Genomic DNA, 26,646 nt, shown 5'->3' with positions numbered 1-26,646 from the left:
TTTCTTTCTTTATACATACATACTAGTTACGAGTATACTATCTCTTTATCAACCAGTCTATATATTAGCAGCAGACACAGTACAGTGCGGTAGTTCACGGCTGTGGCTACCTCTGTGTCGGCACTCGGCAGCCCGTCCATAATTGTATATACCAGTGACCTAACCGTGGTTTTTTTTTCTTTCTTTATACATACATACTAGTTACGAGTATACTATCTCTTTATCAACCAGTCTATATATTAGCAGCAGACACAGTACAGTGCGGTAGTTCACGGCTGTGGCTACCTCTGTGTCGGCACTCGGCAGCCCGTCCATAATTGTATATACCAGTGACCTAACCGTGGTTTTTTTTTCTTTCTTTATACATACATACTAGTTACGAGTATACTATCTCTTTATCAACCAGTCTATATATTAGCAGCAGACACAGTACAGTGCGGTAGTTCACGGCTGTGGCTACCTCTGTGTCGGCACTCGGCAGCCCGTCCATAATTGTATATACCACCTAACCGTGGTTTTTTTTTCTTTCTTTATACATACATACTAGTTACGAGTATACTATCTCTTTATCAACCAGTCTATATATTAGCAGCAGACACAGTACAGTGCGGTAGTTCACGGCTGTGGCTACCTCTGTGTCGGCACTCGGCAGCCCGTCCATAATTGTATATACCACCTAACCGTGGTTTTTTTTTCTTTCTTTATACATACATACTAGTTACGAGTATACTATCTCTTTATCAACCAGTCTATATATTAGCAGCAGACACAGTACAGTGCGGTAGTTCACGGCTGTGGCTACCTCTGTGTCGGCACTCGGCAGCCCGTCCATAATTGTATACTAGTATCCAATCCATCCATCTCCATTGTTTACCTGAGGTGCCTTTTAGTTGTGCCTATTAAAATATGGAGAACAAAAATGTTGAGGTTCCAAAATTAGGGAAAGATCAAGATCCACTTCCACCTCGTGCTGAAGCTGCTGCCACTAGTCATGGCCGAGACGATGAAATGCCAGCAACGTCGTCTGCCAAGGCCGATGCCCAATGGCATAGTACAGAGCATGTCAAAACCAAAAAACCAAATATCAGTAAAAAAAGGACTCCAAAACCTAAAATAAAATTGTCGGAGGAGAAGCGTAAACTTGCCAATATGCCATTTACCACACGGAGTGGCAAGGAACGGCTGAGGCCCTGGCCTATGTTCATGGCTAGTGGTTCAGCTTCACATGAGGATGGAAGCACTCAGCCTCTCGCTAGAAAACTGAAAAGACTCAAGCTGGCAAAAGCACCGCAAATAACTGTGCGTTCTTTGAAATCCCAAATCCACAAGGAGAGTCCAATTGTGTCGGTTGCGATGCCTGACCTTCCCAACACTGGACGTGAAGAGCATGCGCCTTCCACCATTTGCACGCCCCCTGCAAGTGCTGGAAGGAGCACCCGCAGTCCAGTTCCTGATAGTCAGATTGAAGATGTCAGTGTTGAAGTACACCAGGATGAGGAGGATATGGGTGTTGCTGGCGCTGGGGAGGAAATTGACCAGGAGGATTCTGATGGTGAGGTGGTTTGTTTAAGTCAGGCACCCGGGGAGACACCTGTTGTCCGTGGGAGGAATATGGCCGTTGACATGCCAGGTGAAAATACCAAAAAAATCAGCTCTTCGGTGTGGAGGTATTTCACCAGAAATGCGGACAACAGGTGTCAAGCCGTGTGTTCCCTTTGTCAAGCTGTAATAAGTAGGGGTAAGGACGTCAACCACCTCGGAACATCCTCCCTTATACGTCACCTGCAGCGCATTCATAATAAGTCAGTGACAAGTTCAAAAACTTTGGGTGACAGCGGAAGCAGTCCACTGACCAGTAAATCCCTTCCTCTTGTAACCAAGCTCACGCAAACCACCCCACCAACTCCCTCAGTGTCAATTTCCTCCTTCCCCAGGAATGCCAATAGTCCTGCAGGCCATGTCACTGGCAAGTCTGACGAGTCCTCTCCTGCCTGGGATTCCTCCGATGCATCCTTGCGTGTAACGCCTACTGCTGCTGGCGCTGCTGTTGTTGCCGCTGGGAGTCGATGGTCATCCCAGAGGGGAAGTCGTAAGCCCACTTGTACTACTTCCAGTAAGCAATTGACTGTTCAACAGTCCTTTGCGAGGAAGATGAAATATCACAGCAGTCATCCTACTGCAAAGCGGATAACTGAGTCCTTGACAACTATGTTGGTGTTAGACGTGCGTCCGGTATCCGCCGTTAGTTCACAGGGAACTAGACAATTTATTGAGGCAGTGTGCCCCCGTTACCAAATACCATCTAGGTTCCACTTCTCTAGGCAGGCGATACCGAGAATGTACACGGACGTCAGAAAAAGACTCACCAGTCTCCTAAAAAATGCAGTTGTACCCAATGTCCACTTAACCACGGACATGTGGACAAGTGGAGCAGGGCAGGGTCAGGACTATATGACTGTGACAGCCCACTGGGTAGATGTATGGACTCCCGCCGCAAGAACAGCAGCGGCGGCACCAGTAGCAGCATCTCGCAAACGCCAACTCTTTCCTAGGCAGGCTACGCTTTGTATCACCGCTTTCCAGAATACGCACACAGCTGAAAACCTCTTACGGCAACTGAGGAAGATCATCGCGGAATGGCTTACCCCAATTGGACTCTCCTGTGGATTTGTGGCATCGGACAACGCCAGCAATATTGTGTGTGCATTAAATATGGGCAAATTCCAGCACGTCCCATGTTTTGCACATACCTTGAATTTGGTGGTGCAGAATTTTTTTAAAAACGACAGGGGCGTGCAAGAGATGCTGTCGGTGGCCAGAAAAATTGCGGGACACTTTCGGCGTACAGGCACCACGTACAGAAGACTGGAGCACCACCAAAAACTACTGAACCTGCCCTGCCATCATCTGAAGCAAGAAGTGGTAACGAGGTGGAATTCAACCCTCTATATGCTTCAGAGTTTGGAGGAGCAGCAAAAGGCCATTCAAGCCTATACAATTGAGCACGATATAGGAGATGGAATGCACCTGTCTCAAGTGCAGTGGAGAATGATTTCAACGTTGTGCAAGGTTCTGATGCCCTTTGAACTTGCCACACGTGAAGTCAGTTCAGACACTGCCAGCCTGAGTCAGGTCATTCCCCTCATCAGGCTTTTGCAGAAGAAGCTGGAGGCATTGAAGAAGGAGCTAAAAGGGAGCGATTCCGCTAGGCATGTGGGACTTGTGGATGCAGCCCTTAATTCGCTTAACAAGGATTCACGGGTGGTCAATCTGTTGAAATCAGAGCACTACATTTTGGCCACCGTGCTCGATCCTAGATTTAAAGCCTACCTTGGATCTCTCTTTCCGGCAGACACAGGTCTGCTGGGGTTGAAAGACCTGCTGGTGACAAAATTGTCAAGTCAAGCGGAACGCGACCTGTCAACATCTCCTCCTTCACATTCTCCCGCAACTGGGGGTGCGAGGAAAAGGCTCAGAATTCCGAGCCCACCCGCTGGCGGTGATGCAGGGCAGTCTGGAGCGACTGCTGATGCTGACATCTGGTCCGGACTGAAGGACCTGACAACGATTACGGACATGTCGTCTACTGTCACTGCATATGATTCTCTCAACATTGATAGAATGGTGGAGGATTATATGAGTGACCGCATCCAAGTAGGCACGTCACACAGTCCGTACTTATACTGGCAGGAAAAAGAGGCAATTTGGAGGCCCTTGCACAAACTGGCTTTATTCTACCTAAGTTGCCCTCCCACAAGTGTGTACTCCGAAAGAGTGTTTAGTGCCGCCGCTCACCTTGTCAGCAATCGGCGTACGAGGTTACATCCAGAAAATGTGGAGAAGATGATGTTCATTAAAATGAATTATAATCAATTCCTCCGCGGAGACATTGACCAGCAGCAATTGCCTCCACAAAGTACACAGGGAGCTGAGATGGTGGATTCCAGTGGGGACGAATTGATAATCTGTGAGGAGGGGGATGTACACGGTGATATATCGGAGGGTGAAGATGAGGTGGACATCTTGCCTCTGTAGAGCCAGTTTGTGCAAGGAGAGATTAATTGCTTCTTTTTTGGGGGGGGTCCAAACCAACCCATCATATCAGTCACAGTCGTGTGGCAGACCCTGTCACTGAAATGATGGGTTGGTTAAAGTGTGCTTGTCCTGTTTTGTTTATACAACATAAGGGTGGGTGGGAGGGCCCAAGGATAATTCCATCTTGCACCTCTTTTTTCTTTTCTTTTTCTTTGCATCATGTGCTGATTGGGGAGGGTTTTTTGGAAGGGACATCCTGCGTGACACTGCAGTGCCACTCCTAGATGGGCCCGGTGTTTGTGTCGGCCACTAGGGTCGCTAATCTTACTCACACAGCTACCTCATTGCGCCTCTTTTTTTCTTTGCGTCATGTGCTGTTTGGGGAGGGTTTTTTGGAAGGGACATCCTGCGTGACACTGCAGTGCCACTCCTAGATGGGCCCGGTGTTTGTGTCGGCCACTAGGGTCGCTAATCTTACTCACACAGCTACCTCATTGCGCCTCTTTTTTTCTTTGCGTCATGTGCTGTTTGGGGAGGGTTTTTTGGAAGGGACATCCTGCGTGACACTGCAGTGCCACTCCTAGATGGGCCCGGTGTTTGTGTCGGCCACTAGGGTCGCTAATCTTACTCACACAGTCAGCTACCTCATTGCGCCTCTTTTTTTCTTTGCGTCATGTGCTGTTTGGGGAGGGTTTTTTGGAAGGGCCATCCTGCGTGACACTGCAGTGCCACTCCTAGATGGGCCCGGTGTTTGTGTCGGCCACTAGGGTCGCTAATCTTACTCACACAGCTACCTCATTGCGCCTCTTTTTTTCTTTGCGTCATGTGCTGTTTGGGGAGGGTTTTTTGGAAGGGCCATCCTGCGTGACACTGCAGTGCCACTCCTAGATGGGCCCGGTGTTTGTGTCGGCCACTAGGGTCGCTAATCTTACTCACACAGCTACCTCATTGCGCCTCTTTTTTTCTTTGCGTCATGTGCTGTTTGGGGAGGGTTTTTTGGAAGGGACATCCTGCGTGACACTGCAGTGCCACTCCTAGATGGGCCCGGTGTTTGTGTCGGCCACTAGGGTCGCTTATCTTACTCACACAGCGACCTCGGTGCAAATTTTAGGACTAAAAATAATATTGTGAGGTGTGAGGTATTCAGAATAGACTGAAAATGAGTGTAAATTATGGTTTTTGAGGTTAATAATACTTTGGGATCAAAATGACCCCCAAATTCTATGATTTAAGCTGTTTTTTAGTGTTTTTGGAAAAAAACACCCGAATCCAAAACACACCCGAATCCGACAAAAATAATTCGGTGAGGTTTTGCCAAAACGCGTTCGAACCCAAAACACGGCCGCGGAACCGAACCCAAAACCAAAACACAAAACCCGAAAAATTTCAGGCGCTCATCTCTAATTCCTATATCTGAAAAGCTACACTCCAGAGTATCCTTTATGATAAACACGTATCAATATACTTATAATACGTATAAGTGTCCAACTTCTTGATTGGAGTCACACTTCCCGTCCGCTGGTGGCAAATCCTTTACATGCGGACATATCTGGAAGTCCAGTGAATATATTTAATCCAAAGTTGGTTTGTGTGATACTCAGAATGGGATATTAATTTACTCAATGACTTGCACTATAAAGCAGTCTCGTATTTGTTTTAACCCAGGGTGGGCACACTGTGAGCAGTCTTTTGATAACTTTTTTTCCCATCACCCATTCAACAAGTATCTGCACAAAGGATAAGTGCGCCCCTCTTGCTGCATAGTTATCAAAAGACTGCTCACAGTGTGCCCACCCTGGGTTATAACAAATACGAGACTGCTTTATAGTGCAAGTCATTGAGTAAATTAATATCCCATTCTGAGTATCACACAAACCAACTTTGGATTAAATATATTCACTGGACTTCCAGATATGTCCGCATGTAAAGGATTTGCCACCAGCGGACGGGAAGTGTGACTCCAATCAAGAAGTTGGACACTTATACGTATTATAAGTATATTGATACGTGTTTATCATAAAGGATACTCTGGAGTGTAGCTTTTCAGATATAGGAATGCATTTGTTTTAAATTGTCTTGTTTTAAGGATTGCACAAATCTGATTATATCTACCGGCCGGTACTATATATATAAATACTTTTATAGCTTAAATAAATTATTAATCATATATACTGTTGTATTGTGTGTTTGTTTACTATATTTTCATATCAGCGCCTCAACCCCTTTTTCCCATTCGTGGGGAAAAAAACTTTTTAGTTCTCTTTTGTTTTATAGTGGGACGAGCACACCCACTTTTAGAGGCTGCAGATATCAAAATATTATCAGCTTGCGCTGGGTTATCTTTCTTTAAACTTTTTTCCAATACATAGTAGTCTACACTACTATGTATTGGGCCTGAGGAAAGGGCAGATGCCCTGAAACGGCTGTTGCCTTTTGAATACAAGTTTCTTCTGCATATTGTTGTCTCCAGTGCCGTTCTTTTTTCTGGATCTATATATATATATATATATATATATATATACACATACACACACACATACATATATATACATATATATTTATATATATTATATATATATATATGTATATATATATATATATATATATATATAGTAGATTGCAATGGCAGCTGCACTCACAGTCATAAAAGAAACATAGTTTTAAATGCTAATATTACATATTTTCACATACATTCACATTTAAGGTAAAACCTTTTTATTGTTTGGATTCCTGAAGATAGTTTTTTTTAATAAAACAAAACCGTAGAAACATTTAATATGACGTTTCTTGTATGACCTTGAGTGCCATCGTCATTGCAATCTACTTTAAATTTACATCAGAAGGCACCGGGCAACTATATATATATATATATATATATATGTTATACGCACTCACTACACGTGGAAACCCCCCTTACTAAATCCTGCGTTTTCCCCTGCAACCCTTTACACAGTAAACCTGATTACTATGGGCGCAATATGCGTGATAACGGAGATCATTTTAGTAAGGAAATTGGGTGTGATATGTCATTTGAATCTCAACCATATGGGTAAATGTATGAAGCAGTGATAAGAGTGGAGAAGTGAGCCAGTGGAGAAGTTGCCCCTGGCAACCAATCAGCTGCTCTGTATAATTTTATAGTATGCAGATTATAAATGTTACTTCAATGCTGATTGGTTGCTATGGGCAACTTCTCCACTGGCTCCCTTCTCCACTCTTATCACTGCTTCATACAAAGAGAGTAGCAGAGCTCCAGCATGTGCCGCCGCCCGCCTGTCAGTGTCTCCTGCTGTCGCCTCTGTCCTGCCCTGTTCCCTACCTAGTCTCAGAGTCAGTGTGCGCCCCTCTGCTTCTCCTCCTCCTGCTCTGCCGCTGCCTGTACAGTGGCCCGCAGTATAGCGGGTGGGGGAGGGGGAGCAGGCGGTGCACCCTCAAACTTTTCCGGCGCCCGGAGCTCGTGCTCCACCGGAACCACCCGCGCTACACCCCTGCCCATAGCAACCAATCAGCTTTGAAGGAAACCTTTATAAAGTACATTCTATAAAATGAAAGGGAGATGCTGATTGGTTGCCATAGGCAACTTCTCCACTGGTCTGTTTCTCCACTCTTTTCACTACTTCATGAATAAGTTATTTATGATTGGTGATAATCACACCCAGTTCCAGCAGCCATTCCAAGCGGGGTGCACAGGTGTTTTATAAATTGTTATATCTATACACATTTTTAACTACACATGCTGAATCATCTTAGACCCTAGTCAAGGGCATAACTGCCGTAAGTGCACAGAGTGCGGCTGCTATGGGGCCCAGAGCGGAGAGAGGCCACTTTCCCTGTCACAGTTACATAGGGGCATATGTATTAACCTGGAGAAGGGATAAAGAAGTGATAAAGAAGCGACAAAGCAGTGATAAGTGCAAGGAGATAACGCACCAGCCAATCATTACAGATTTAAAAAATGACAGTTAGGAGCTGATTGGCTGGTGCGTTATCACCCTGCATTTATCACTGCTTTATCCCTTCTTTATCCCTTCTCTCTGTTTAATACATCTGCCCCATTGTGACTACATCCCCTAGTTATGTCCCCTGAACTTGCTCATTGTAATGTGGTATAACATGAACTGGAGGGCATTGTAATGTTACATAATATGATCTGGGGCACTGGAATGTGGCACAATATAAAATAGAGGTACTATAGTGTAGCATACTATGAAGTAGAGGTACTATAGTGTTGCATAATATAAAGTGGAGGCACCATACTGTGGCATAACGTGAAGTGGATGCACTATAAGGTGGCATAATGTGAACTGGGGCACTGCAATGTGGTATAATACGAAGTGGAGGAACTATAAGAACTGGGGAACTGTAATGTGGCATAATATAAAGTGGAGGCACTATATGAACTGGGGAACTGTAATGTGGCATAATATAAAGTGGAGGCACTATATGAACTGGGGAACTGTAATGTGGCATAATATAAAGTGGAGGCACTATATGAACTGGGGAACTGTAATGTGGCATAATATAAAGTGGAGGCACTATATGAACTGGGGAACTGTAATGTGGCATAATATAAAGTGGAGGCACTATATGAACTAGGGAACTGTAATGTGGCATAATATAAAGTGGACGCACTATATGAACTAGGGAACTTTAATGTGGCATAATATAAAGTGGAGGCACTGTATGTTATAATGTGAATTGGGGGTACTGTGTTGCATAATGTGTACTGGCTGCCCTACAACGTGAGATAATCTGAACTATTTTATGGTCCATAAAACAAACAAGTACACTACTATGGGGCATAAAATAAACAAGTACACTACTATGGGGCATAAAATAAACAAGTACACTACTACGGGGCCTAACATTAACTAGGGCACTACTATGGTCCAGAAAATGAACTAGGGATCTATTGTGAGCCATCTGCTGAAGTACGTAGCTCGGTTGCAACACTACAGAAGAAAGAGATTTTACTGCGCTAGTGAATAAGAGCAACTGTTAAATGTAATTATATATCTGCTTTATGTCATAAAATACAAGTAGGGTTCTCGTTGAGTCATCATTTTTATTAGGGAAATGATTGTATTACACACATGTAAAGCACAGTTACAATTTTGCATTTAGTATTGCATTTTTTTTTATTGTGTCGTAGCCATTTTTCCTTTTCATCTTTAGCAATCTGATTTTCTCTCCATTATCTTATTAGGGGCGAGATGTACTAAACTGTAAAATGCAGTAAACCCCCCAAAAATGCAATTTTATGGGGGGTTTACCACATTTTCCATGTGTACCAATCTCTAGAATTTGATGCATTCCGGAGTTTGATCCCGGTGGGTAACACCATCTTTGGGAGGCATTGCCCAGTAGACGCCTATGGGCTTCTTTTCATTACTCCCCCTGAGAGGGATCCAATTAGATCTCTCCCAGTACCCAGCGCACATCTCTGTGCAGAAAGACTCTCAGATCCTAAACCCAGAAATCCTTCTATAGCAATTGAGAGCTCTCATCTGGGTGGCTGTCCTTTGCAAATTTCTTTGGACATAGTGGCGCTATTTACACTGGTATATACCTGATAAGTGTCGGGATATACTAACTTTTTTTTGTACTGAAAAAATCAGCAACAGGTCAGTATCACTCATCTCACCACGTAAGTGCCACTAAAAAGTGCCTTCTGAGAGACTGAGTGTTGGCCATTCTTTAAATCCCAAGGATTGGGAAAGTCCACTGGAGCCAATTGAGAATAGAAAAATCTATAGTGAGGAAATATCAAAAACAGTTGCAAAATAATTTGAAAGTGGATGAATGAAATCAGGGATAGGGCACTTTTCTTGTCATATAGGCCTTGTGTGAACGTGTCACAAAACATTATACACATCGTACTACTACTGCTTACAGGGTCCCATCGCTAATGGAAGGTCACTGCCATAAGAATGCATTGGAGGCTCGGATTGGTCAGAGCCAGAGGCGTAGCTAGGGTTTTCGGAGCCCAGGGCAAGATGGAAAATGGCGCCCCCCCCCCCCCCCCCAAAAAAAAAAAAAATACATGAAAAGAAGCATGTGCGCAAGCAAGACGAAAAAATGGGCGTGGCCACACACCAGAAGGGGTGTGGCCACGTTCCAGAAGGGGTGTGGCCACTGAAAATGGCCCACAGTGCCAGTTACATTGCCCCACAGTGCCAGATACAATGCCCCACAGTGCCGGATACATGCCCCACAGTGCCAGATACATTGCCCCACAGTGCCAGATACATTGCCCCACAGTGCCAGATACATTGCCCCACAGTGCTAGATTCATTGCCCCACAGTGCGAGATACATTGCCCCACAGTGCCAGTTACATTGCTCCACAGTGACAGATACATTGCCCCACAGTGCCAGATACAATGCCCCACAGTGCCAGATACATGCCCCACAGTGCCAGATACATTGCCCCACAGTGCCAGATACATTGCCCCATAGTGCCAGATACATTGCCCCACAGTGCCAGATACAATGCCCCACAGTGCCAGATACAATGCCCCACAGTGCCGGATACATGCCCCACAGTGCCGGATACATGCCCCACAGTGCCAGATACATGCCCCACAGTGCCAGATACATTGCCCCACAGTGCCAGTTACATGCCCCACAGTGCCAGATACATGCCCCACTCAGTGCCAGATACATGCCCCACTGTGCCGCCGCCCCCCACCCCCCGGTCACTCACCGCTTGTTGATGATATGTGAGGGGAGGAGAGCGCAGCACAGCGCCTCTCCTTCCCCTCACCGCTCCAGGTCTCCGGCGGCTGTCTGGCGCCGGTTCGCTAGCCAATCAGAGCTCGCGGACCGGCAGCCAATCAGGAGCCGGTCCGCAAGCTCTGATTGGCTAACGCCGGAGACCGGACACAGCAGGGGCTTTCAGCGGCAGTGAGGGGAGGGAGAGACGGTGCGCTCTCCTCCCCTCACATTTCGGGTTGACGGGGGCGAGTGGGGCATGATGCCCTGGATGCCGGCGGCGCCCCCCTCTCCTGGGCCTGCCAAGGCGCCCAGGGCACGTGCCCCACTTGCCCTACCCTAGATACGCCTCTGGTCAGAGAACAACTGGTGCTTTCTTATGAACAATCAACACTTTTTCTCTCCTCATTTTACATTATTCCCTTTTTCTGTTTCTCACCCCATTTCCTTCTCTTTTTCACACTTTTTCTCTCATGGTTTTTCTGTTCATTTCATTCTCCTTTTTTCTTATCTTTTCACAAAGTTTGATTTTATCCCCGTTTTAGGGGTATATGCAATTGCGTTTGAATTGCCGCAAATGTCGAAAAACGGGGCATTTTCGACACCAAAAAAATTCGACAATGCAATACAGTATTTTTCGACAAAAAAACGGACGTTTCAGATTCGACTTTTTGAAATTCGACAGTTGTTAAGTTCGACATGTCTGCAATGGTAAAAATGTGTTTTTTCAACAAAAGTATATTCAATTGAAGAATGTCGATTCGACAACAGTGCTTTTCGACAGTCATTTCGTCAATTTCAGTCCGCCTCATTTTGCTGGCGGAATCTAATATTTTTTTTTTAAAAAACATGTTTTTTTGTGTGTTTTTTTGTTGCTAATAGCATATCTATTTATATTAGAAGGGATTATCTACTTGGTTTGTCTATTAGGAGACACAAGTATTATTTATATATTTTTTAAAAGAATATATATTTTTTTACTGACTAAAATAATATGGAGAGATCAGAGCATGTTTTTTAGTAGGAAGGGGTGGGAATGGGTTAAAAATCACACAAAAAATACGTGGGATCCACCCTCCTAAGCATAACCAGCCTCGGGCTCTTCGAGCCAGTCCTGGTTGTAAAAATACGGGGAAAAAATTGACAGGGGATCCCCCGTATTTTTACAACCAGCACCGGGCTCTGCGTCCGGTCCTGGTGCAAAAAATATGGGGGACAAAAGACGTAGGGGTCCCCCGTATTTTCAACACCAGCGCCGGGCTCCACTAGCTGGAGAGATAATGCCACAGCCGGGGGACACTTTTATACCGGTCCCTGCGGCCGTGGCATTAAATCCCCAACTAGTCACCCCAATCAAGTCAATCAAGGGGTCCCCCCCTTCAGCCACCCAAGGGCCAGGGGTGAAGCCCGAGGCTGTCCCCCCCCATCCAAGGGCTGCGGATGGGGGGCTGATAGCCTTGTGTCAAATAAAAGAGTATTGTTTTTTGTAGCAGAACTACAAGTCCCAGCAAGCCTCCCCCGCAAGCTGGTACTTGGAGAACCACAAGTACCAGCATGCGGGGGGGAAACGGGCCCGCTGGTACCTGTAGTTCTACTGCAAAAAAATACCCCAAAAAAAACAGGACACGCACACCGTGAAAGTAAAACTTTATTGCATACATTCACATACACACATACTTACCTATGTTGACACGAGGTTTGGTCCACTTCTCCAAGTAGAATCCACGGTGTACCTGAAAATAAAATTATACTCACCAAAATCCAGTGTAGCTCCGTCCTCTTCTTTTTTGTAATCCATGTACTTGGCAAAAAAAGAAAACGCATTTACCCGGACCACGCACTGAAAGGGGTCCCATGTTTACACATGGGACCCCTTTCCCCGAATGCCGTCACAGAGGGTCCCTTCAGCCGATCAGGGAGCGCCACGTCGTGGCACTCTCCTGATTGGCTGTGCGCGTCTGAGCTGTCAGACGCGCATAGCACATACCGCTCCATTATCTTCAATGGTGGGAACTTTGCGGTCAGCGGTGAGGTTACTTGCGGTCACGGGGGGAGTCACGGGGGGTTCCGGCATTCGGGGAAAGGGGTACCATGTGTAAACATGGGACCCCTTTCAGTGTGTGGTCCGGGTAATGCGGTTTGTTTTTTTTGCCAAGTACGTGGATTACAAAAAAGAAGAGGACGGAGCTACACTGGATTTTGGGGAGTATAATTTTATTTTTTCAGGTACACCGTGGATTCTACTTGGAGAAGTGGACCGAACCTCGTGTCAACATAGGTAAGTTTGTGTGTGTCGGTATGCATCTATGTAATAAAGTTTTACTTTCACGGTGTCTGTGTACTATTTTTATTTGGTTTTTTTTTTTGCAGTAGAACTACAGGTACCAGCGGGCCCGTTTCCCCCCTGCATGCTGGTACTTGTGGTTCTCCAAGTACCATCTTGCGGGGGAGGCTTGCTGGGACTTGTAGTTCTGCTACAAAAAACAATACTCTTTTATTTAACACAAGGCTATCAGCCCCCCATCCGCAGCCCTTGGATGGGGGGGACAGCCTCGGGCTTCACCCCTGGCCCTTGGGTGGCTGGAGGGGGGAGCCCTTGATTTAAGGGGTCCCCACTCCTCCAGGGTACCCCGGCCAGCGGTGACTAGTTGGGGATTTAATGCCACGGCCGCAGGGACCAGTATAAAAGTGTCCCCCCGGCTGTGGCATTATCTCTCCAGCTAGTGGAGCCCGGTGCTGGTGTTAAAAATATGGGGGACCCCTACTCTTTTTGTCCCCCGTATTTTTTGCACCAGGACCGGACGCAGAGCCCGGTGCTGGTTGTAAAAATACAGGGGATTCTCTATTCCCCCGTATTTTTACAACCAGGACCGGCTCGAAGAGCCCGAGGCTGGTTATGCTTAGGAGGGGAGACCCCACGCATTTTTTTTCTGGGTTTTTTAAACACTTTTGTGCCATCCAAAAAGTCGAATCCAGGACGCACACTATCCGTCAATTGGTCCGTTTTTCGACAGCGGGACTGTCAAATCCGTTTTTTATTGAATATGTCGAATTCGGGTCCCGGCGGGAGGGTATGTGACTGTCGAATTGTGTCGAATTTAAAAACGGTCGAATTCCAGACAGAATTCGACCACAATTGCATATACCCCTATGTCTCCTTTTGCACTTTTCCCTCTCAGTTTCACTCAGTTTTTCTCACCTGTTCATTCATCTTATTTTTAGAGATGAGCGGGTTCGGTTTCTCTGAAACCGAACCCGCACGAACTTCATGTTTTTTTCACGGGTCCGAGCAGACTCGGATCCTCCCGCCTTGCTCGGTTAACCCGAGCGCGCCCGAACGTCATCATGACGCTGTCGGATTCTCGCGAGACTCGGATTCTATATAAGGAGCCGCGCGTCGCCGCCATTTTCACACGTGCATTGAGATTGATAGGGAGAGGACGTGGCTGGCGTCCTCTCCATTAGAAATTAGATTAGAAGAGAGAGAGAGATTGTGCAGAGTCAGACAGAGTTTACCACAGTGACCAGTGCAGTTGTTGTTAGTTAACTTTTATTTATTTTAATATATATCCGTTCTCTGCTATATCCGTTCTCTGCCTGAAAAAAAACGATACACAGCAGCAGCCAGTCACACAGTGTGACTCAGTCTGTGTGCACTCAGCTCAGCCCAGTGTGCTGCACATCAATGTATAAAAGGCAAAGCTTATAATAATTGTGGGGGAGACTGGGGAGCACTGCAGGTTGTTATAGCAGGAGCCCCCAGGAGTACATAATATTATATTAATTTAAAATTAAACAGTGCACACTTTTGCTGCAGGAGTGCCACTGCCAGTGTGACTAGTGGTGACCAGTGCCTGACCACCAGTATAGTAGTATATTGTTGTATGTATTGTATACTATCTCTTTATCAACCAGTCTATATTAGCAGCAGACACAGTACAGTGCGGTAGTTCACGGCTGTGGCTACCTCTGTGTCGGCAGTCGGAACTCGGCAGGCAGTCCGTCCATCCATAATTGTATTACAATATATACCACCTAACCGTGGTATTTTTTTTTCTTTCTTTATACCGTCATAGTGTCATACTAGTTGTTACGAGTATACTACTATCTCTTTATCAACCAGTGTACAGTGCGGTAGTTCACGGCTGTGGCTACCTCTGTGTCGGCAGTCGGCAGGCAGTCCGTCCATCCATAATTGTATTATTATTATAATATATACCACCTAACCGTGGTTTTTTTTCCATTCTTTATACCGTCGTCATAGTGTCATACTAGTTGTTACGAGTATACTACTATCTCTTTATCAACCAGTGTACAGTGCGGTAGTTCACGGCTGTGGCTACCTCTGTGTCGGCAGTCGGCAGGCAGTCCGTCCATCCATAATTGTATTATTATTATAATATATACCACCTAACCGTGGTTTTTTTTTCATTCTTTATACCGTCGTCATAGTGTCATACTAGTTGTTACGAGTATACTACTATCTCTTTATCAACCAGTGTACAGTGCGGTAGTTCACGGCTGTGGCTACCTCTGTGTCGGCAGTCGGCAGGCAGTCCGTCCATCCATAATTGTATTATTATTATAATATATACCACCTAACCGTGGTTTTTTTTCCATTCTTTATACCGTCGTCATAGTGTCATACTAGTTGTTACGAGTATACTACTATCTCTTTATCAACCAGTGTACAGTGCGGTAGTTCACGGCTGTGGCTACCTCTGTGTCGGCAGTCGGCAGGCAGTCCGTCCATCCATAATTGTATTATTATTATAATATATACCACCTAACCGTGGTTTTTTTTTCATTCTTTATACCGTCGTCATAGTGTCATACTAGTTGTTACGAGTATACTACTATCTCTTTATCAACCAGTGTACAGTGCGGTAGTTCACGGCTGTGGCTACCTCTGTGTCGGAACTCGGCAGGCAGTCCGTCCATCCATAATTGTATTATTATTATAATATATACCACCTAACCGTGGTTTTTTTATTGCGCCTCATTGCGCCTCTTTTTTTCTTTGCGTCATGTGCTGTTTGGGGAGGGTTTTTTGGAAGGGCCATCCTGCGTGACACTGCAGTGCCACTCCTAGATGGGCCCGGTGTTTGTGTCGGCCACTAGGGTCGCTAATCTTACTCACACAGTCAGCTACCTCATTGCGCCTCTTTTTTTCTTTGCGTCATGTGCTGTTTGGGGAGGGTTTTTTGGAAGGGCCATCCTGCGTGACACTGCAGTGCCACTCCTAGATGGGCCCGGTGTTTGTGTCGGCCACTAGGGTCGCTAATCTTACTCACACAGCTACCTCATTGCGCCTCTTTTTTTCTTTGCGTCATGTGCTGTTTGGGGAGGGTTTTTTGGAAGGGACATCCTGCGTGACACTGCAGTGCCACTCCTAGATGGGCCCGGTGTTTGTGTCGGCCACTAGGGTCGCTTATCTTACTCACACAGCGACCTCGGTGCAAATTTTAGGACTAAAAATAATATTGTGAGGTGTGATGTGTTCAGAATAGGCTGAAAATGAGTGTAAATTATGTTTTTTGAGGTTAATAATACTTTGGGATCAAAATTACCCCCAAATTCTATGATTTAAGCTGTTTTTTAGGGTTTTTTGAAAAAAACACCCGAATCCAAAACACACCCGAATCCGACAAAAATAATTCGGTGAGGTTTTGCCAAAACGCGTTCGAACCCAAAACACGGCCGCGGAACCGAACCCAAAACCAAAACACAAAACCCGAAAAATTTCAGGCGCTCATCTCTACTTATTTTATGCTTTTTGTCTCTACCTGTCACATTATTTTTCGCTCTTCTCTCTTTCTTACTCTCCTTTTTCGCTCTCCTTTCACACTTTTTTTTCTCTCTCTTTGAAGCATATTTATTAATTGTCAGGTTTTAAACTCAATAATTATAATTGCTCTTTGCTACCTATTGTGGTAATGACTAATTATGTATGCAAAAATAAAACATATAGAGTCCCTGTAATGTGTAAAAGTAATTGCTTATGAGCTACTGGATATGTACGGTCAGCAGATCACACATACAGTATGCAAGCACCCATCATCCTGCAGTTCCCTCTCCCGGTATATTCTTGCGTTAGCTAACGGGGGTAAGCTTCCAGAACTTGGTGACTCTCACAATATACCAACCTCCATAGATGCCTTTGTGATCAAAAATGGGGGAACTGCTTCAGATATATTTGCTGCAGTTCCCCTTGCATACATCCTGGTGGCTTACATTTTGCATCCATTTTCCTGCAAAATTATTTTAACATACTGTGAATATTTTTCACACTTCTTATTATATTTCTCTTCTCTCCCTTTTTTTCTGTCTCATCTTCAGTATTTTTTCAATCCCGCTTTCTCTCCTCCTTTTGCATATTTTTCTTGTATTTAAACTTTTGTGCACTAATTTCAATCTTCTTTTCTGTCTCAGACTTTTACTCTCACTTTTTCACTCATTTTCTCTCTCCTGCATCTTCCTCTTTCTCTTTACTTTTCACATTTTTCTATCCCCCTTTCTCTCTTTTCAAAAAATGCCTGTCTCCTTTTCTCTCTCCTTTTCACACTGTTCTCTCCTTTCTCTCCTTTTTTCTCTTGTTTCATCATCCATTTCACACATTTTGCTCCTTTTCTCTCCATTTCATTTTAATCTCTCCTTTCCCATTCTCCTTTTTTATCATCTCTCTCTTTTTCTTACCCATATTCTCTCTTTTTCAAGCTTTCTCTCTTTTTCTGTTGTTTTTTCCACTATTCTTTTCACAATTTTCTCTCTACTTTTCTCTGTCTCCTTTCCTCTGTGCTTTAAACTCTTCTTTTCCTTTTGCTCTTTGCAGATGTTCTCTCTTCAGTTTTTTCCTATTTAATTCTCCTATTCAAACTTGTCTCTATCTTTCTTCTTTCCGTTTTCACACTTTTTCACTCTCCTTATTAGTTATCTTTTCTCACCATCTGCGTATATCTGTTTCTGACTCTGACTATATGCCAGTTGCCTTCTCAGAGCCTCTCCTTGAGATGTAGCCTGCTATTGTGTGTTCTGTATTCCGTGCTAGTAAAACATGATGCGGTGCATAACTTCTAATAGGCAATCAAGGCAGAAAACGAGTAACAGTGGAAATTTAGCGCAGGACAGATTTAAAAAATATTGTTCATGTCTTCTAGGTAGAGCAAAGGCTTGCATGGTATTCCATTATGCCAAACAGGTACCAAGGCCTGCTGAACCTGGGCAAATCAATAGTAATGCTACATGGTGACTACGCTGGGATTTCATGTAGTAATACAATGGCTTTTGTAGAAAAGACGTTGAAAAATCTTCACTGAAAAAATATCAGGACTACTTCCATATTAATTATTTTAGAAACAATCATCTTCTAGTATTATTAAGATGGTGCAACCACCTGCAACACGTATGTATTCCATCCCATGAACACATGTACAGTACTGTTGTTCTTCTATATATGTGGCCTTGGCTATGGTCTCAACCATGCAGCGGATTCGGTGGCAAGCTGCGTTCGCCACAGGTTTTATTAACACTCTATGAGTGTCCTGGACACCCACGAGTGGGAATAGAGCCTGTGTGTCGGCATTCCATCGGGGAGCATTGTGTTTGCTCGGGATTCCAGCGTCGGTCACATGACCGCATCCCGTGGCCTTGTTGACCACTCAAATATTGTCGTGTTTGAAATAGGATTTTGTATCCATATTACAGCTCATCATTACTTACATGTAATAAGTATTCTCCGTCATACTGTCTATCATAAAATACACCACCCATTTTAGATAATATCTGATTTATGAAAGCCACCAGCTAAACAGCATGGCATGCAAATCCATTCATTCTTCTCATTTCTTCATACTGCATCAATTACGTCCAAGTGTTCAGTAGTCACATACATGTGATCAGTGGCGTAAGTTTGTCCCAGTTGCCCGGAGGCAAGAAAAATATTGGTGCCCCATATATATATATATATATATATATATATATATATATATATATATATAGAAAACGCGTTTTTGACCGGCACTCCACAATAGAAACAATAGCACCTGGGTGCCCTCCCAATGACCTTTGACGGACTGCATGTACTGGAAACAAACGGGCGGCACTCCAAAGGATTTCCAAAAATAACACGACAGCAAGCAGCTTGTTATATCAACGTTTCAGGCACGCTTTATTGGCGTTGGTCCTGACGAAAGGCGCCAATAAAGCGTGCCTGAAACGTTGATATAACAAGCTGCTTGCTGTCGTGTTATTTTTGGAAATCCTTTGGAGTGCCGCCCGTTTGTTTCCAGTATATATATATATATATATATATATATACACCCATATTTGCTCCTGTATAGCAAGCCTGCAGATTCTGACTATATGAAGCTACTACAAAACTTTTGGAACTAGGCAGAACTATGTAGGGGTCCAGCCACACACTACATAGATCTGCTCAGTCACTCACAATGCTGATTATTTCTCTGACAATTAATTTGCAAGTGACATATCCAGGATTAGAACCCACAACCTATTACAATGGAGACATGCACCTTACTGATGGACATACAGATGGGTCCATGGTTATCTTGACTAGTTTTCTGCGCCTAGGCACAACATGACTTATTAGCATAAATCCTTCATCTATTGTTCTCAGCTGCAATACAATACAGAGAACAATACAGTAGGGGATTAAGTAATTACAGCAGGGGATTAAGTCCGACTGCTCTGGCTCAGTTCATCTTATTAAAGGTCAAGATAAACGTGGACCCATCTGTATCTGCTCATGCATAGGAAGTATGAGAATTCTAACTACAGTATATGAAGTTACTTGTAATTGTCCGAGAAAAAACTTCATATAGTTAGATTTCTCATGCTTCCTTTATAGGGGCAAATAGCTTCATCAGTAAGGTATCTGCTTCCAGTGTATCTATAATAAAGAGGGTGCGATTTGTAAGGTGTAGTGACTAGTGGGGAAGTCGACTACGGAAGAGATACCGGCTGCTGTCATTTAACTTCATTGATTAATGTCGCTGAACACATGTTACAGGAGGAGAGGTGCCCCCCTTCAAAGCAGGAGCCCGGCGGCAGCTGACTCCGTTGCCTCCCAGAGTTCTGCCTCTGCATGTGATACCCAGTGAGGGCGAGGTATCACAGTCTATGGCTATCGCAGACGTGAGAACAGCGGCTGTGTGAGACTGTGCATCCCAGGATGCTCTGGGGCAGTGCTGAGAGGTGAGCACATGTGCAGTGTATGTTAAGACACAGGAGAATGTCCACAAAAGGAAGAGATTAGGGGGCCTATTCATGAAGCAGTGAAAAGTCTGGAGAAGTGAGCCAGTGGAGAAGTTGCCCATGGCAACTAATCAGCACTGAAGTAACATTTATAATTTGCATACTATAGAATTGTACGGCGCAGCTGATTGGTTGCCATGTGCAACGTCTCCACAGGCTCACTTCTCCACTGTTATCACTGCTTCATGAATAGACCCCTAAGAGTGAGCCATGGAATAGGGAGCTAGCAGCAGACACATGTCTTCTGGAACCATTAGCATGCGGCTGAGGTGTGACAGTGATGTCAGCAGTATATAATTAAGATACGTCTTTTTGCATTTCTGTCTTGTATGTGTCCAGGGCTGGATTAATGGAGGAGCGACAGGGGAGGTCATCCCGTGGCCCCCCCACACATTAGGGGCCCCCACATAGTGCTGTGTTAAGCCGATGAGTCCCCTCCGGTGGCTCAGCTGTTCATTATCAGCACACGCCGAGGAGCTCCTCTATCTAGAGTCAGTCAGTGACCCTGAGCCAGACGCTGCTGCAGGGTGTGTCCCTGCATGTTGCAGCATCCAGGTAAGATTCTGTAACGTGTGTGTATCCCTGAAAGATACTGAGTTTCTGTGTGTATAGGGGAAAGGGGAAGGGGGGGGAGGGCTCAGGATTTGCCATCACTCTGACTAGTAGGGCCCCCTACAACTTCATTGCCCCTGGGCCCCCCGCCAGCCTTATTCCAGCCCTGTATGTATCACATGTTTGTGGCAAGCGCCTAAATGGATGATGATGATGATGATGATGATGATGCTAAAGATGGAAGCATTTTGGCAGAGATAAAAGTTGCACTCGATTTACGATACAGCTCATACTACAGCCACATGAAGGAAAATGTGCAGAGGCATTTGTTGGTGTATATCTAAGTGGCATTCCTGCATTTGACTCTAAATAATGCCACAGACAGGTATATACTCTTGGTAAGTAGCTGGAAAGAGGCGATGAAGGGAGATGTATCAGACCATCTAAAGAGTGCAGAATTGGACCTAACTATCATTTATCAACTACGTCCTGTAACCTGGCAGGTAGAATCTGATTGCTTGATATAGGCAACTTCTCCATTTGTCCTCTTTGGAAGGTTTGATACATCTCCCCTTATAAGCAGGGGTGCAAGTGATCGGGTACGGGTGGGTACGGCGTACCCTTAAGAATTTAGCTGTGGGTACGCCGTACACATGCCGACGGGTCGCCGCTCTCTCTCTCCGCTGCGTACTGCTCACCGCCGCTGCATGTGGGGAGGAGAGCGCAACCTGCACCTCTCCTGCCCCTCAGTGTCTTCAATTCAGCGCTGGCCCGTGAGCCAATCAGAGCTCGCGGAACGGCAGCCAAGGCTCCTGATTGGCTGCCGGACCCCAAGCTTTGATTGGCTCACGGATCGGCGCCGAATTGAAGGTAGAGACCTGCACCACCACCGGAGACTGTGGAGCAGGAGAGGTGCTTGCTACGCTCTCCTCCCCTCACACACAATACAGCACAGCAGCAGTGGTGAGCAACAGGGGGCATGTATACCTGGTACTGGGGGCATATCTGGCACTGGGGGCATATCTGGCACTGCGGGGACATGTGTATCTGGCACTGGGGGAATATCTGGCACTGCGGGGATATGTGTATTTGGCACTGGGGCATATCTGGCACTGCGGGGACATGTGTATCTGGCACTGGGGTAATATCTGGCACTGCGGGGATATGTGTACCTGGCACTGGGGCATATCTGGCACGGCGGGGTCATGTGTATCTGGCACTGGGGGCATATCTGGCACTGGGGGAACATGTGTATCTGACACTGGGGACATTTCTGTATCTGGAACTGGGGGCACAGCTGGCACTGGGGGACATGTGTATTTGGCACTGGGGGCATATCTGGCACTGGGGGGGGGGGGCATATCTGCCACTGGGGGGACATGTGTATCTGGCACTGGGGACATTTCTGTATCTGGCACTGGGCGGCAATGTATATCTGACACAGTGGGGGCATTTCTGTATCTGGTACTGGGGGCATATCTGGCACTGGGGGGACATGTGTATCTGGCACTGGGGACATTTCTGTATCTGGAACTGGGGGCATATCTGTATCTGGCACTGGGGGCATATCTGGCACTGTAAGCACATCTGCCACTGGGGGGACATTTCTGTATCTGCCACTGGGGGGGCAATGTATATCTGACACAGTGGGGGCATTTGTTTATCTGGTACTGTGAGGCAATGTATATCTGGCACTCTGGGGGCATTTGTGTATCTGGCACAGTGAGGCAATGTGTATCTGGCACTGTGGGGCAATGTGTACCTGGCACTGTGAGGCAATGTGTATCTGGCACTCTGGGGGCATTTGTGTATCTGGCACTGTGGGGCAATGTGTATCTGGCACTGTGGGGCAATGTGTATCTGGCACTGTGGGTCAACATGTATCTGGCACTGTGGGGCAATGTGTATCTGGCACTGTGAGGCAATGTGTATCTGGTACTGTGAGGCAATGTATATCTGACACTGTGGGGCAACGTGTATCTGGCACTGTGGGGCAATGTGTATCTGGCACTGTGAGGCAATGTGTATCTGACACTGGGGCAATCAGAGCCGGCCCTAACCAATATGATGCCCTAGGCAAGATTTTGGCTGGTGCCCCCTAGCAACACCGCTAGTTCTGACCCAGCTTCTGCTGATTAAAATGATATGCGGCATGCCTATATACTGTGTGAGACTGTGGCTGTATCTGCATACGAAATGCTACACACAGAATATAGGCATGCCACATATAATTTTAATCAGCAGAAGTTGCTTGTGCCCCAAGGCATACCAGATGCCCTAGGCAATTGCCTAGTTTGCCTATGCCTAGGGCCGGCTCTGGGGGCAATGTATATCTGGCACTGTGGGGCAACGTGTATCTAGCACTATTGAAGTCATATGTGTATCTGCCCCTCCCCCCATATGTGTATCACGCCCCCATTTTCATTGGCCACGCCCCATGTGGCATTTGGACACACCCGTTTGGCGCGCGCGCACACAGTACCTATAAGACATTTTTTCTACTTGCACCACTGCTTATGAGCGATAGTTGCCTGATATTTTACATAGTGTTATCATTCTTATTTACACAGACAATATCAACATTTGAGGAGGACATAACTTAAGTTCTTGGATTATACAGTGCTACAATTATGATTTGCTGAGTTATAGCTCTTTCAGACCACCTGAGGCAGGTCGCACACGGGAGCCTGACACGGGAGCTTCCAGTATGCGACCCACCTCAGGCGCCCCGCTACCACTGACTGGAACCAGGCATATTGCCGGGTTGGTGACGTGAGCGGTGACGCAGTGCTTGAAGATCACATGATCTCCAAGCAACGCCCGTTCAAGGTTGCATCGTCCCGGCTCCCGTTCACACCGCACAGTGCGCCGGGTTGTACACATGTTCAACCCTGCTCACGACCAGGGTTGACATATCGGGTCACTCAACCCGGTATTTCAACCCTTGCACCTTTCAGATTGTACATGGACACGGGTTATGCACCTTCATGTGCCAATAACCCGTGTTCATAGGTGGCGGTCTGAAAGGGGTATTAGTAATATATAATAAGGATTGGTTGGAAATAAAGACTAATTCTGCACTATATTAATTAGAGATGAGCGGGTTCGGTTTCTCTGAATCCGAACCCGCCAGAACTTCATGTTTTTTTTCACGGGTCCGAGCGACTCGGATCTTCCCGCCTTGCTCGGTTAACCCGAGCGCGCCCGAACGTCATCATGACGCTGTCGGATTCTCGCGAGGCTCGGATTCTATCGCGAGACTCGGATTCTATATAAGGAGCCGCGCGTCGCCGCCATTTTCACACGTGCATTGAGATTGATAGGGAGAGGACGTGGCTGGCGTCCTCTCCGTTTAGAATTAGAATAGATTAGAGAGACACTTGATTTACTAATTTTGGGGAGCATTAGGAGTACTCAGTAGTGTACAGTGCAGAGTTTTGCTGATAGTGACCAGTGACCACCACTTTTATTTATAATCCGTTCTCTGCCTGAAAAAAGCGATACACAGCACACAGTGACTCAGTCACATACCATATCTGTGTGCACTGCTCAGGCTCAGGCCAGTGTGCTGCATCATCTATTATCTATATATAATATTATATATATCTGTCTGACTGCTCAGCTCACACAGCTTATAATTGTGGGGGAGACTGGGGAGCACTACTGCAGTGCCAGTTATAGGTTATAGCAGGAGCCAGGAGTACATAATATAATCCGTTCTCTGCCTGAAAAAAGCGATACACAGCACACAGTGACTCAGTCACATACCATATCTGTGTGCACTGCTCAGGCTCAGGCCAGTGTGCTGCATCATCTATTATCTGTATATAATATTATATATATCTGTCTGACTGCTCAGCTCACACAGCTTATAATTGTGGGGGAGACTGGGGAGCACTACTGCAGTGCCAGTTATAGGTTATAGCAGGAGCCAGGAGTACATAATATATTATATAGTGAGTGACCACCAGACACACAGTGCAGTTTATTTAATATATCCGTTCTCTGCCTGAAAAAAGCGATACACACAGTGACTCAGTCAGTCACATACCATATCTGTGTGCACTGCTCAGGCTCAGGCCAGTGTGCTGCATCATCTATATATATTATATATCTGTCTGACTGCTCAGCTCACACAGCTTATAATTGTGGGGGAGACTGGGGAGCACTACTGCAGTGCCAGTTATAGGTTATAGCAGGAGCCAGGAGTACATAATATTATATTAAAATTAAACAGTGCACACTTTTGCTGCAGGAGTGCCACTGCCAGTGTGACTAGTGACCAGTGACCTGACCACCAGTATATAATATTAGTAGTATACTATCTCTTTATCAACCAGTCTATATTAGCAGCAGACACAGTACAGTGCGGTAGTTCACGGCTGTGGCTACCTCTGTGTCGGCACTCGGCAGCCCGTCCATAATTGTATATACCACCTAACCGTGTTTTTTTTTTCTTTCTTTATACATACATACTAGTTACGAGTATACTATCTCTTTATCAACCAGTCTATATATTAGCAGCAGACACAGTACAGTGCGGTAGTTCATGGCTGTGGCTACCTCTGTGTCGGCACTCGGCAGCCCGTCCATAATTGTATATACCACCTAACCGTGGTTTTTTTTTCTTTCTTTATACATACATACTAGTTACGAGTATACTATCTCTTTATCAACCAGTCTATATTAGCAGCAGACACAGTACAGTGCGGTAGTTCACGGCTGTGGCTACCTCTGTGTCGGCACTCGGCAGCCCGTCCATAATTGTATACTAGTATCCAATCCATCCATCTCCATTGTTTACCTGAGGTGCCTTTTAGTTGTGCCTATTAAAATATGGAGAACAAAAATGTTGAGGTTCCAAAATTAGGGAAAGATCAAGATCCACTTCCACCTCGTGCTGAAGCTGCTGCCACTAGTCATGGCCGAGACGATGAAATGCCAGCAACGTCGTCTGCCAAGGCCGATGCCCAATGGCATAGTACAGAGCATGTCAAAACCAAAACACCAAATATCAGTAAAAAAAGGACTCCAAAACCTAAAATAAAATTGTCGGAGGAGAAGCGTAAACTTGCCAATATGCCATTTACCACACGGAGTGGCAAGGAACGGCTGAGGCCCTGGCCTATGTTCATGGCTAGTGGTTCAGCTTCACATGAGGATGGAAGCACTCAGCCTCTCGCTAGAAAACTGAAAAGACTCAAGCTGGCAAAAGCACCGCAAAGAACTGTGCGTTCTTTGAAATCCCAAATCCACAAGGAGAGTCCAATTGTGTCGGTTGCGATGCCTGACCTTCCCAACACTGGACGTGAAGAGCATGCGCCTTCCACCATTTGCACGCCCCCTGCAAGTGCTGGAAGGAGCACCCGCAGTCCAGTTCCTGATAGTCAGATTGAAGATGTCAGTGTTGAAGTACACCAGGATGAGGAGGATATGGGTGTTGCTGGCGCTGGGGAGGAAATTGACAAGGAGGATTCTGATGGTGAGGTGGTTTGTTTAAGTCAGGCACCCGGGGAGACACCTGTTGTCCGTGGGAGGAATATGGCCGTTGACATGCCAGGTGAAAATACCAAAAAAATCAGCTCTTCGGTGTGGAGGTATTTCACCAGAAATGCGGACAACAGGTGTCAAGCCGTGTGTTCCCTTTGTCAAGCTGTAATAAGTAGGGGTAAGGACGTTAACCACCTCGGAACATCCTCCCTTATACGTCACCTGCAGCGCATTCATAATAAGTCAGTGACAAGTTCAAAAACTTTGGGTGACAGCGGAAGCAGTCCACTGACCAGTAAATCCCTTCCTCTTGTAACCAAGCTCACGCAAACCACCCCACCAACTCCCTCAGTGTCAATTTCCTCCTTCCCCAGGAATGCCAATAGTCCTGCAGGCCATGTCACTGGCAATTCTGACGAGTCCTCTCCTGCCTGGGATTCCTCCGATGCATCCTTGCGTGTAACGCCTACTGCTGCTGGCGCTGCTGTTGTTGCCGCTGGGAGTCGATGGTCATCCCAGAGGGGAAGTCGTAAGCCCACTTGTACTACTTCCAGTAAGCAATTGACTGTTCAACAGTCCTTTG

Source organism: Pseudophryne corroboree, chromosome 6, assembly GCF_028390025.1.
Source record: "Pseudophryne corroboree isolate aPseCor3 chromosome 6, aPseCor3.hap2, whole genome shotgun sequence".
In the NCBI taxonomy this organism is placed as follows: domain Eukaryota; kingdom Metazoa; phylum Chordata; class Amphibia; order Anura; family Myobatrachidae; genus Pseudophryne; species Pseudophryne corroboree.
The sequence above is the reverse complement of the archived record's forward strand: the minus strand, read 5'-3'. Positions refer to the sequence as shown.